General features: G+C 44.4%; 1 long non-coding RNA gene across 1 annotated transcript in view; it reads left to right on the top strand.

The window, feature by feature from the left end:
• The window catches only part of LOC125617858, a 67,816-nt gene extending 55,092 nt beyond the window's left edge, over positions 1–12,724 (top strand). Inside the window, exons 2-3 of the long non-coding RNA XR_007348963.1 lie at positions 2,827–2,934; positions 8,496–12,724. This is a non-coding gene — a long non-coding RNA (uncharacterized LOC125617858). The remainder of the gene's footprint in view (positions 1–2,826; positions 2,935–8,495) is intronic.
• The last annotated feature ends 1,261 nt before the right edge of the window (positions 12,725–13,985 follow it).

Raw genomic sequence — 13,985 nt, 5'->3', positions numbered from 1 at the left:
GGGATGATGCGGACTAACCCTTTTTATCATTATCAATTGTTTATGTGAGAACTTAAAAAAATTATTATTAAGCTATTTGAAAGGAGAGCGAGTCTTTTGGAAAACATGATATATTATTTTAAACAACCATCTCTAGAGTTAGTTAAAAATTCAGTGCCAATTCCTTTAGTGAAGATGCATCGAGCACCTCCTTGATAGGTGCATGGAAACTGCAGAAAGAAAAGAAAAAGAATGAGAGGAGAAGATGGCAGAGTGGATCTAGGCAGCAACCCTGGTCTCCCAACCCTCCACAGCCCAGGGAGGAAGCAGTGGGAGAACATCCGGCCGAGAGTGGGTGACAGAGGGCACGCTGCAACAGGACAGTCTGAGACCTGGAGGGTTAGGGTCTAGGTGTGAGGTGTCCCCTAGAACCCATGTGTGAGACAGTGCAGGAGGGCTAAGAGGTGAAGTGACCAGGCCATGAAAGCCTTAATCTGATCAATGAATTAATCACCTGATGGGATTACCTGGGGTAACTGAAGCCAAGTGGGGTGAGGCTGGAGGAGGTGGGCATTGGGGGTGTGGCTTTGCAGAATATATATTTTGTATCTGATATATATTTTGTATCTGGTGAGTGGAGACCTCTCTCTGCTTCCTGATCATCATGTGAGCCACTTCCCTCTGCCACACTCTTCTGCCGTGATGTTCAGCCTCACCTTGAGCCCCAAGGAATGGAGCCGGCTATCTATGGACTGAGACCTCTGAAGCTGTGAGCCCCGAAATAAACCTTTTCTCCTCTAAAATTGTTCTTGTCAGGTCTTTCGGTCACAGCAGCAAAAGAGCTGACTAAGCCAAAGGGACTTGGAGTTTGGTTACTGAAGCAGAAAATAAAGACAGAGCTCCTTAGCTTTGAACCTGACAAGGTGAGGAAGAGGAGAGGAGGAGCCCTCAGCTCACTTCCTTAATGGCAGCTGGAGGAAAAGCAGAGCAGGTCAGAGCCCAGTGGGAGCCACAGAGTGGGAGCCACGGAGTCAGCTTAACCTGCATTGAGGACTGAAAGCCCTATGGGGCGGGCGGCCACTTTGTGGAGTCCACACTGGTCAGCCACCTGGAAGAAATGAATCAGTAAGCTCCTCCTCACCTTCAGATAGTGACAAATAAACCAAGAGGGAACGCCTCTGAATGGGGGTCTCAATAGCAGTCTAGAAGGAACTCGCAATTCCTGCTGGAGCTGAGAGCTGTTGAAGGCACCTCCCCTCATTGTGGACAGGGGAGTGGGTTGGAGTAGGCCAAGTGCTGGTCACTCCCCGGGAGGCTGGTCCTGACCCAGAGCTCAACACGGCCTCCCTGGGAGATCAGGCAAAGTCAGGAGTGGTGCCCATAATTCATGGCCAAGGCAGTGTGCGCTCAGATGTAGACCGCCACCAGGTGCTGTGACACTGTAGAGCAGACCCCGTGGAGGGGAGCATGTGCCCAGCGTCCCTCAGTAGTCAGAATAACTGGCCTGACAAGGATGTGGGGAAAAGGCACACTCATACATTGCTGGTGGGACTGCAAAGTGGTGCAACCAATCTGGAAAGCAGTATGGAGATTCCTTAGAAAACTTGGAATGGAACCACCATTTGACCCAGCTATCCCACTCCTGGGTTTATACCCAAAGGACTTAAAATCATCCTACTACAGGGACACAGCCACATCAATGTTCATAGTAGCTCAGTTCACAGTAGCTAAACTGTGGAACCAACCTAGATGCCCTTCAGTAGTTGAACGGATAAAGAAACTGTGATACATATACACAATGGAATATTACTCAGCATTAAGAGAGAATAAAATTATGGCATTTGCAGGTAAATGGATGGAGCTGGAGAATATCATGCTAAGTGAAGTAAGCCAATCCCTCCCCCCCAAATTAAAGGCTGAATGTTCTTGTTGATAAGGGGATGCAGATCCATAATGGGGTGTGTGGGGGGAGAATGAAGCAACTTTGATTGGGCCAAGAGGAGGGTGGTGAGGGAGGGGGCATGGGGGTAGGAAAGATGGTGAAGTGAGATGGACATCATCACCCTAAGTACATGCATGACTGCACATCTGGTGGGACTTTACATTGTGTACAACCAGAGAAATGAAAAGTTGTGCTCCATTTGTGTACAATGAATTGAAAAGCTTTCTGCTGTCATGTATAACTGATTAGAATTAATAACAAATTAAAAAAAGAACAACCTCCCCGAGCCCTGTACCCATGCTCCAGCACCAGAAGAGGCGAGCAACAGGTGCAGCACAGCACCCTCTGAGCTGGCAGCCTCAGGGCCCCGGCTGATGAACAGGAATGGCTGGGAAGTAGCCCTGTGCCCCAGCACGCTGGCAGGATACAAGAAGAGAGTTGCATGCCCTCTAAAGACCCCAATCCTGATGAGGTTCAAACCAGGAAGACTCAGGAATCTTCCACCTGGGCAAGGATCACTGTGAATAGCTCCTCACACGTCAATTCTGACCATGTGTACATGTGTCTTCACTTTCACTCCATAGTTGTTCCCCTAGCATTCAATATTATGCCTTCATCCCATCAAACTGTGTTTCTTGTAATGTTTTAAAGCATTAATTGGAATTATTCTACCTCTGTTTTCCTAGCTTAGGTTGACACTGGCTCCTCAGCCCCTCTTTTCCTCTTAGCATTACCTGTTACTGCCTCAAATTTCCCCCACATCCACCTTTTTCTTCTTTTTAGTTTGGTCTATATTTTTATTTTCGATCTTTTCTTCTTTTACCCAATTTCATCTCCTCCACTTTTCTATACAATGTAATAGTAATTCTACTATCATTATTAACTTATTTTTCAACTTATTTCAGGATATTGTTACAACTTTACACCTGGGATAAAGGACCTGTGGAGATCATTATCAACATGTTTTCCCCCTAGAGCTGATTAGTACAAGGCTCTGCTCTGAAGTGTCTACGGTAAGTGGGGTTCAATATCTTCTTTCAGAGTGCTGCTGATTCGGGAACAGCAGAGGAGACATATTGAGTGAAAGTCTCAAGACGTGGATATTCACCAGACCAAGTCTCTTAAGATAAAGGAGTCCCCTATATAGTCCCTTGCATAAAAGTAGAAGCACTAATCACCCCAATAGATGGGTACACATATAAGCAGTATGAAAAAGCAGGAAAATAGATCCTTCAAACCACCCAAAACACTTCAACAACTGATCCCGTGGACATGACATTGGAGGAAATGTGGGAGAGAAAATTTAGAAAGGTCATAATTGAAAACGTTCAATGAGCTGAAAAAAAATGTAAGGAATGAACTTAGAAAATACAGAAAATGAAAGATCATTTCAATATAGAGAGAAATTATGAAAAAGAACTGAACAGAACTCCTGGAAATGAAAAACTCAACAAAATAAAGCAGTCAATGGAAATCATCACCTGACGATAAGACCATTTTGAAGACAGATTTTCAGGCACTGAACACAAAGTACATGATCTTGAAAATAAAGTCAACAATATGAAAGTGATGCTAAGAGATCATGAATATTCAAGAAATCTGGGATAACATTAAGAAACCAAATCTAAGAATTATTGGTGTAGAAGGCTCTAATATACAAACTAAAGGAACACACAGTCTTTTCAATGAAATAATATCAGAAAAATTTCCAATACTTAGGAATGAGATGAAAATTCAAATACAAGATGCCCCAAATATTTATGATCAAAAAAAGCCCTCTCCAAGACACATTATAATAAAAATGCCTTATGTACAAATAAGGATAGAATTCTAAAAGCTTCAAGAGAAAAATAGGTCACATTTAGAGGTAAGCCAATTCAGATTTCAACTGATTTCTCAATCAAGATCCTAAAAGCCAGGAGGGCTTGTAGTAATATATACCAAGCCCTGAAAGGAAATGGGTGCAACCAAGATTACTACATCCAGCAAAACTGTCTTTCAAAATTGAAGATGAAATAAAAATCTTCCATGATAAGCAGAAACTAAAAGAATTCATAACCACTAAGTCTATACTACAAACCATAATCAATAAAATATTTAATGCAGAAGAAATGAAAAACAAAATGCAAGCCGGCATAAAGATGAATCTCACTCGAAGAATAATCTATTAAAGGAGAATCAAGTCTGAAATAAGCATTAGAAATAAATCAAAATGGCAGGAAATGAAAATCATCTCTCTAAATAATATTAAATGCAAATGTTTAAATTCTCCAATCAAAAGACATAGATTGGTAGATTGAATTAAAAACAAGGCCCAGCCATATGTCATTTATAAGAGACTCACCTTACAGATGAAGACTGCCGTAGACTTAACCAAGGACAAAGGATGAAAAAAGATATACCACAAAAATGGGAACCAAAAGCATGCTGGGGTATCTTTTTCCATATCAGACAAAGTAGACTTCAAGCCAGAATTAATCGGAAGAGACAAAGAAGGTCACTTCCTACTGGTTAAGGGAGAATATATTGATTTTAATTATTTATGCCCCAAACAGTGGTTAATCTACATACACAAAACAAACCCTTCTCAATATAAACAATCAAATAGACCTCAGTACAATAATCTTGGGTGACTTCAACCCACCCCTCTCAACACTAGGTAGGATTCCAGACATTAAGTAAGTAAAGACTCTTGGGAACTAAGAAGTACTGTCAATCAAATGGAACTATTGGAGGTCTATAAAGTATTTCATCCATCTACAACTGAATTCACTTGCTTCTCAGCAGCACATGGAACCTTCTCTAAAATAGACCATATTTTGGGTCACAAAGTGATCTTAGCAAATATAGAAAAATAGTCATAATTCCTTGAATTCTATCAGGTCATAATTGGATGAAATGAGAAATCATTGACAGGATAAAAAACAGAAAACATTTTAACACCTAGAGATTAAATTACACATTTCAGAATGAGAAATGGGCCACAAAAGAAATCAAAGGAGAAAATTTAAAGTTCTTAGAAACAAATGAGAACAGAAATACAACATATCAAAGTCCTTGGGGGCAGTATGAAGGCAGTTTATAGCACTGAGTTCTTATATTAAAAAAATCAGATACCAAATAAATAATCTAATATTACACCTCAAGACCAAGAAAAAAAAAGCAAACTAATTTCAAATCAGTAGAAGACAGATGCTAGTTTAGATCAGAGACAAAATTAATGAAATTGGAAATAAAAAAAACAATACAAAGGATCAATGCAACAGAGTTGTTCTTTGGAAAGATACATGAGACTCGATGAACCCCTAGCCAGACTAACCAGAAGAGAGGGGATACCCAAATCAACAAAATTAGAGATGAAATAAGAGATGCCACAACAGACAATTCTGAAATTCAGTAAGTTATTAGGAACTATTTTAAAAATTGATACTCCAATAAACTAGAGAATCTAGAAGACATTGACAAGTCTCTAGACACTTATAATGTGCACAAATTGAACAATAAGAATGTATAAAACCTAAACCGACCAATATCAAGCAGCAAGATTAAAGCAACAATTAAAAGTCTTCCAACAAAGAAAAGATCAGGATTGGATGGATTCTAGGCTGAATTCTACCAGGTGTTTAAAGAAGAACTAATCCTCAATTTACTCCATAAAATAGAAAAGGAGAGAACACTGACTGCCAAATTCATTCTCTGAAGCCAGTGTCCATGATGCCAAAGTCCAATAAACACATATCCAGAAAGAAAATGTAAGATGTATATTCCTGATGAACATAGATGCAAAAATCCTTAAGAAAATATTAGCAAATTATATTCAAAAACACATCAAGAAGATAATACACCATGATCAATTGAGTTTCATCCCAGGGATGCAAGTTTGGTTCAACATACACAAATCAATAAGTGTAATTCACCATCTAAATACAGTTAAGGAAAAGAATCACATGATCATCTCAATAGTGACAGAAAAAACTTTGACCAAACCCAGCACTTATTCATGTTAAAAATAGGAGAGATACCTGGGATTGAAGGGAATTTATGTCAGCATTGCAAAGACTGTATATGACAAACCCAAGGCCAACATCATACTGAACAGAGAAAAACTGAAAACATTTCCTCTAAAATCAGGAATGAGACAAGGATGTTCACTCTCACCACTCCTATTCAGTATGGTTCTTGAAACTCTACACAGAACAATCAGCAAGAGAAGAAAATTAAAGGGATACAAATAGGAAAAGAAAAAGCCAAATTATCTCTGTTATTGAAAATGCAATCCTATATTAAGAAGACCCAAAAAGTTCCTCAGCAGACTTCTAGAGCTGATAAATTCAGCTGAGTATCAAGATACAAGATGAAATACAAAAATCAATAGCTTTCCTATACTTCAACAATAAATCTACTGAGAAAGAAATCAGGAAAACTATCTCATTAACAATAAAAAACAAAACAAAACAAAACAAAACTTGGGAATAAATGTGGCCAAGAAGGTGAAAGACCTCTAGAATGAAAATCATAGAGCATCAAAGAAAGAAATTGAGGAAGACCTGAGAAGATGGAAAGGCCTCTCCTGGTCTTAGATAGGCATAATTATTATCATTACACTAGCCATATTGCCAAAAGCAATGTATAGATTCTGGGCAATCCCCATCACAACACCAATTGCAGTCTTCACAGAATTAGAAAAAACAGTCTTAAGATCCATTTGGAAGAACAAGAGACCCAGAATAGCCAAAGCGACTCTGAGCAAGAGGTGGAGTACAGGAGGCATCACAACATCTGATCTGAAATTCTATTACAGAGCTGTTGTAGCAAAGACAGCCTGGTATTGACATCAAAATAGACATGAAGGCCAATGGAAGGCACTAGAAGACACAGAGACAAACCCACACAGTTAAGCTCATCTGATACTTGAAAACATTGCCAAAATACATGTTGGAGAGAAGACAGGCTTTTAAACAAATGATTCTGGGAAAACTGGATCTTCACATATGGAAGAAACAAACTCCATCCTATCTCTCACCCTGCACAAAAATCAACTCAAAGTGGACCAAAGACCTAGGAGTTAGACCAGAAATACTGAAACTGCTAGGAAACAATGTAGGCTTGAGGCTCAAACATATTGGCACAGTCGCCAACTTCCTTAACAAGATGCATGAAGTGCAAGAAATAAATCCAACACTCACCAAGTGGGATGGCATCAACTTTAAAGGCTTCTTCTGCACAGCAAAGGATGCAGCTAAGAGCATGAAGAGAGAGCCTTGATCCCTGGTGCATAGAAGATGTTAACTAATCAGTGTCTCTCAGAATGGGAGGTAGGAGCCACCCACCCCTCAGAGGAGTGATATCCAGAACGTGTAGTGAACAATAACCCTTAACACCAACCCCCCAATAATCCAGGCAATAAATGGAAACATGAATTAACAGACACTTCTCAAAAGAAGTACAAATGACCAACAAATATATGAATAAATATTCAAAATCTCTAGCAATCGGAGAAATGCAAATGAAAACGATAGTGAGATTTCATCTCCAGTTAGAATGGCAGTCAGCAAGGAGACACACAATAATAAATGTTGTAAGGATTTGGGGGGGAAAGGTTCACTCATAGTATGTTGGTGGGACTAAAAATTAGTACCACTCTCAAAAATACATGGAGATTTTTCAGATATCTATGCATTGGAGCCACCATATGATTCACCATACGATTCCCACTCCTTGATATTTATACAAAAGTTCCCAAATCAGCAGCATATTGTGGTGACGGAGGCACATCCATGTTCATAGTAGGGTACTTCCAACAGCTAAGTTATGGGACGAGCCCAGATGCCCGCCACCAGGTGAATGGGTAAAGGAAATACACTCTGTATACACAGTGGAATTGTACTCAGCCATGGAAAAAGGAAATCAGCATCTGCCGTAGGTGGACGGAACTGAAGAACGTCAGGTGAGTGAGATAAGCCAGACTCAGAAAGTCAAGGGTCACATGTTTCCCTCTTATGTGGAAGCTAGAGAAATGAGGGGAAAAAAGTGTGTGTGTGTGTGTGTGTGTGTGTGTGTGTGTGTGTGTGTGGTGGATTCCAGAAAATAGAGATCAGTGGAGGAAGGGGGAGGGGAGGGGAGGGGAGGAAAGGAGGCAGGGTGGAGTGGGATTCACCTATCTTAGGTGCATATGAGGAGACACTGCAGTGGAGTGCACCTCATGTCTGTCTGTGAGGCAGTGATCTAAAATCCCCTAAGTTAAAAGAAGAAGTGCAAGTAGAAGAAGGGGAACAGTCTTGGAGGAGCGGACAGAAAGGCTGAGTACTGCAGACTGACTTGGAGCTGATTATATTCCATGCTTGAATGACTATGCCCACGTGAGCCCAGCTTTCCATATGACCAATGCACTAAGAAAACAAGTTGGGTTTAAAAAGAAAGTATGAAACAGCGTCTGCCTTGGAGTGTTGGGGCCATGCAAAGTGCACGTACGTCGTTGCAGAAAAGAGACTTCAAGACCATTTTACTGCTGCCGTCAGGACTTGAGTCTTGACAACCCTGCAGCGACTCAGCGAGCATTCCTCCCATTTTACAGATCACGCTGATGCCTGGGGGGCCCCTTGGGATCACTGAGCTGGTGATCAGTGGAGCTGTCCCTGTGCATCAGGAGGTGGCTGTGCAGGGAGAGGCCGGGATGGATCAGGACTGAGCTTTGGAAGTGTGTGACGGCCAGGTACTGTTCCCTGCAGCGGTAAATGTCGGGGGAGGCAAAGCAGTCATTTTATTGGGCCATAATTTCTCCACATCCATATACTTACCAAAGCTATTAAGTAGTATTTATTCATTTCCTTATTAGGAATCGATTTCAAGTGATGCTTATTGGCCGAGTTAACTTATTGGAGAGCTGAGGTTGGATTCATAGCTTTTCTCTGGAGTCGTAATGAAGTCTGTGCACCCTGCAGTGTGTTTTGTGGGCTTTAGAAGTGAGCATGTGCATGAGGGTGCAGGGAAGGGATTCTGTGATCCTAAATCGAGACCTGCTGCAATCCCCAGCCCTCAGGACTGTCTCTTCAGGAAGCCTGCTTTAAGCCACAGGCAAGGTCAGGTGGCACAGAGGAAGGGTGACCACAACCCACTCTCCACATTCCTGGGCCATCCCTCGGCTTCCGGTCCCTCCATCCCTGGGGCTTCTGCACCAGATGCATGCCTGGTTTGGGGGAAAGGAGGCCAGTGTCTCCTCAAGATCACCCTCCCACTGAAGTCAGGAGCCAGGAGGTGTGACAGACTCATGAGGCCCCAGGCCACTGTGGAGTCCAGCTCACCCCGAAGGGCACCCACTTGGCCTTGCTGTCCCCCTCCACGGCCATATTTCCTGGCCTTTCCATGGCATTATATGTCCCGCAGTGGCTCTGACTCTAATGGATGCGCTCTGCTCACTGCCCTGCACCCGGGTGGATGTGTAGCTCCCTGTGCAGGAGTCCAGCCCCTTATCTACCCACCTACCAGGTCCTGACAGCTGGGACTGCGGCCAGGAACGGTTTGATGCTATTGCTTCGGTGGCTTCTGTTTGTTGTCACTGCTGCTTTGTTGTTGTTGTTGTTTTGTTTTTTCCCAGGGAAGGAGAGCTTTGACGCCTGGTGCATAGAAGGAGTCAACTAATCCATGTCTCTCAGTGAGTGAGGGTATCTGTAGGCCTCGGACTCGCTGACGGATCTGGCCTGGCGCGGCTCAGCTTTTCAACAGCACTTGGCTCTGGGTGCTGTATCCTCAGTCTGATGGAGCTGTGGGGAGGGCGTGGGGGGCTCGGCTTTAGTTTCCTGCTGGGATCTCTCCACCTGCCTGTGGTGGACCTCCTGAAGGACAGACAGAACCTCTTCCATCTTTAAGGCCCTCGCTCTGTTCCCAGGCCATATTCACCAGAAGTCACAGGACAGAGAAGGGCATGAGTCCCTACGACAGAGGACACCAATTCTTCCTTGCGCTTTTCCCTTCCATTCATGGCATTTTGGGGCAAGCAGACATTGAAAATATTCTCAAATGCTTATTAGATCCCTTGGTCACAGTTGCCATTCTCCCCTGCTCTCCACCCCCCAAACAAACAGGATGAGGAAACACGCAGGCATTCCGAGTCTGCTCTCTGCCTGTGCCGTCAGCCCCTTCCGAGGCAGGCACCTGGGCCCAGGTGCCTTCACAGACAGATTCTGACCATTTCCTTCCTCTCAGCTCCATCCTGTCCGTTATGTTTTGGAAGATGGTTAGACCTGGGCACTTGAATGGGTCTCTTTGACGTGGAAGCACCTTACAATCTAAGGAAGGAATGCAGAACGCAGCTCCTCCCTGCAGTCATGTTTGCTCTTTGATTGCTTTCTGACATGGTCCCCTTTTGCCTAACTCCAAACTGCACTTAGGTCATTTGGTGTAAATGGACTCTGGGGTCACAGTCCCACCTGTCCTAGGGAGGACTCTGCATTCTGAGGACGTGTGTCCATAGAAGTCCTGCTGCAGCAGGTGGGTGCTGTGACGAGCAGCCACTCACAGGCATCCGCCAGGGGCAGAGTTGGGGCTTAGGACTTGGAAGCTCTCAGGTTCCCAGGCACAGAGGCCCGAGGTGCCCTGAAGTGCATGCAGGAGGGTGCTCCTGGGGAGAAGGGATGACCTGAGCTCAGGGAAGGCAGAACGGAACCACCCTCCCTGCACACTGCTGAGCCCAGAGAGCAGCCAGCAAGGAGGCACCAGGACTCTCCCACCCACTGATGCCCTGGAGATGTCTATACTGCTCATCGGATCTTGGGGAAGGTACACAGAACTGCTCCTTATTGTAACTCCCCAAAAGGCACCCTTGAATATTTATTTCAGGACTCATGTCCTTTGAATTTGGACAGGGAGGCAAATACATCTAAACATTTTATAAGCGCCAAGCATATTGTCTCATTTCATTGCCTCAGTGATCATGTAGTTTGGGTCCTAGGCATAATTTCACATGAAGGGAAAGAAACCTCAGGTGCGCACATCAGGCAACTGATCCGAAGCAGAGCTGGGGACTCACCCAGAGCTGCCTGGGACCCAGGCACGAGACCAGGTGCTCTCTGAAGGAAACTTGTCTTCCTGAGGGACTCCCTCACAGCTCTCCTCCACCAGCTCACCGAGGCTGCAGTTTCTTCCATTGAGGACGGAAGGTTCAAGTCCACAGAAATAACATGACGAAAATATAAACTAGAGAAGAAAAAAAAATTAGTACAGTTTAATTCAGCAAAATATCAACACCCTAGAACTTGACCTAAGGTGCTTCTCTGTGGTGAGGGATGGGAGGGTGCCCACGGCCAGGGGCAGGGCATGGGACACCGTGGCAGAGACCCGGAGTCCTTCTACTGCAGACGGGCATTATTACTATTTTAAACACAGGAGGTGCTTCTTGGGGTTTGCGCAGGGAGCTGGAGAGCCTCTTAGCTCTCGCAGTTCTTGTCTGGTCGCGTGGTGTCACCAAGGACTGTGGCGAGGCAGGTGCCCAGGCCAGATGGTGCAACGTGTTCCGTATTGCTTTCTGGGTGATGCATTTGCCCCCCTCGGTGCCCGTGCAGGTGCCCAGGCTGCTCCAGCCCTGCATTCAGCGTGTCTGCATGGGAGGGGGAGCTGGCTGCAGGGCCCACCCACCCTGCCCTCAGCAAGGCCAGCCCAGCATTCCTCCCGTGTCATCAGATGCAGGGGGCACTGTGCTGGCCATCTTCACGCACTTGTTTCTGAGCTTGAAAAGTGGATGGGAGTCCTCCAATAACGTCCAGAGAGGAGGGAGAGACATGAAAGCACTCCCAAGTGCGAGGATCATCGGCAGGCGGTTTCCCTGAGGGCGTGTTTCAAGTGCAGGAGAAGCATGGTTCTCCCAGTTCTGATGGAAACTGAGCCAACCTGGCAGAACTTGTAGACTTGACTTCAAAGGGTCTTCTATGGTTTGGCCCTTCTCTGCCCACTTAAAGAGCACCCGAATGGGTTAACTGGACGGTGCCTCTGGAGAGATTCTGCACACTCTGACTTATTATTTGAGACGATCATAGTGTACGTTCAGTATAAAAGCTCAGTACCAACAGAGCAGTTCTGTGGATTGCATGGTCAAACGCCCTACTCCCCCAGGCTCTGTAGGTGCAATGCTGCTACCACTTGCCACCTGTACAAAGAAGTGTCATTCTTGTTCCTGGTCAGTATCAAAATTAATTAAATCCCTGCTACTCAGAGGAGGTAGCCTCTAACAGTGCCACACCCCTAGTTCTCATAGCAAGATTCTCATAAACCTAATACATATTTACTAAAAACTAAAAGCATGGTGTAGAATCCTGATCTCTGCATAGGCTTCTTATGTGAACTGCTTTAATTTTGAACCTGGCTTTATGATCGAATTCAGTAATTTCATGAAATAAAGCTGATATTGGAAAAATCTTTCTCCCTTCCACTTCCAGGTGGAAGAACCATCCTACTGAAATGCTCTGCCGTCAGAAGTGAGGGAAATCAGGATTTCTGGCTTCTAGGTTCTTCCTCAGGCTTGCTGGAAATGCATGTTGCTCAGATCATTCTGATTGAACGTGGTATGGAGTTATTGTATTTTGGAACAGTGTGTGCCAGGGTGTAAGGGCTGAACAAACACTAGTTGTTAGTGATTGTGATTCTTTGTTAATGAAAATCACAATAACAAATCACTTTTGCTATGCTCATAACCTCCAATAAAAAAGCACCTGGATAATCTTGATGTAGCTCTGCATTTTGTTTTGGGCAGTGTTTTTTCAGCATCCATAAAAACACCACCATAATATTGAACTATAAGGCAAGACAGTCAAATGCCAAACAGATTTCAACAGCTAGTAGACTACAAAGTTTACTGTTATTCATCTCTTCTTCAAATAAACACATATTTGTAATATTGCTCTATAATTAAACTTGAGTAATATAGTAGCCAAGAGAGTTCTGTTGTGCTTTTACGAGGCAATAACCTCCCCCCGGCTGGATACACTTGCAGGGCTTTCTCCTTCCTGAAGTGAACACTGCCCACCAGCATGGCACGGGAGGGCATGACGCTCCTGCGCCCTCAGAACCACGTTGGAGGAAAATGTCTAACATCTCCACGAGAATGCCAGAGCCCAGGGGGTTGAATAAGAAGGGCCGGGGTTTGAATGGATGATTAGGTACGTTGCCAGTGAACAGCAATTTCAGAGAAGAAATTATATAAGAATTTATGTAAGCCACAGATTGGCAGATTTTAAGGTATCGTTACGTATGAGATTAATGAAAAGAAAATTTACAATTCTTCTTGGAGTCTGAGTGCATCGGTGCTTATGCTACATTGTGAAGAGCAGGGCAGAGAGAATCCATGAAAAGGAGAAGGAATAGGGCTGTGTTACTTAGTTTTTGAAGTAAGCACAAGCATCTAGTTAGTTGGACCTTTAGATTTGCTCTGCAGGAACCGTGAGCTCATCACGCACTGTGAATCAGCACCTGGCAGAGCGTACACTAGGGTTCAGCTGTGTGTTTCATGGGTAGGAGCCTTGCTTACCAGTGCCTGATGTCCAGAGGCTCCCCACGATTTGTGCATCTATGGGCCGATCACTCTCGAGCAGCAGGAAGCCAGTTTCTTTGCCCAACTTTAACTCGACGATGAAGCTTTGTCTGTTTGTTAGCAGAGCCTCACTCTCAAAACTCACTGGTCTGAAGTAGCACTATTTCTCTACTTTGACAGAATAGAAAGCTCTGCTCTGTCTTGGAGGCCACCTCTGTTCACAAGTGAACCTTACTTAGCCACATCTCATGGCCAGAAAGCATGACCGTATCTCAGCACAGAGTGTGGAAATGGACCCTCTACCCCAGACCCCTACTCCTTGTGTAAAGGTGGGGCACACTTGGCACCCCTGCATAACTCGGCTAGCTGCTTGAGGATGTATGTAAAGTCCAGTCCCAGGAGGAGGGCAACCCTGCTAACACCAACACCCTCATGGAGGAGCACGGAATGCGGTAAGCCAAGAGTCTTGCAAGAGCAGCATTGCCGTGCCCTGCACCACACTGCACAGAGTGGGGAACTCTAGACACCTGTCTGGGTGCAGAGAGA

The sequence above is a fragment of the Marmota marmota genome, unplaced genomic scaffold, assembly GCF_001458135.2.
Source record: "Marmota marmota marmota unplaced genomic scaffold, marMar, whole genome shotgun sequence".
NCBI lineage: Eukaryota > Metazoa > Chordata > Mammalia > Rodentia > Sciuridae > Marmota > Marmota marmota.
The sequence above is the reverse complement of the archived record's forward strand: the minus strand, read 5'-3'. Positions and strand labels throughout refer to the sequence as shown.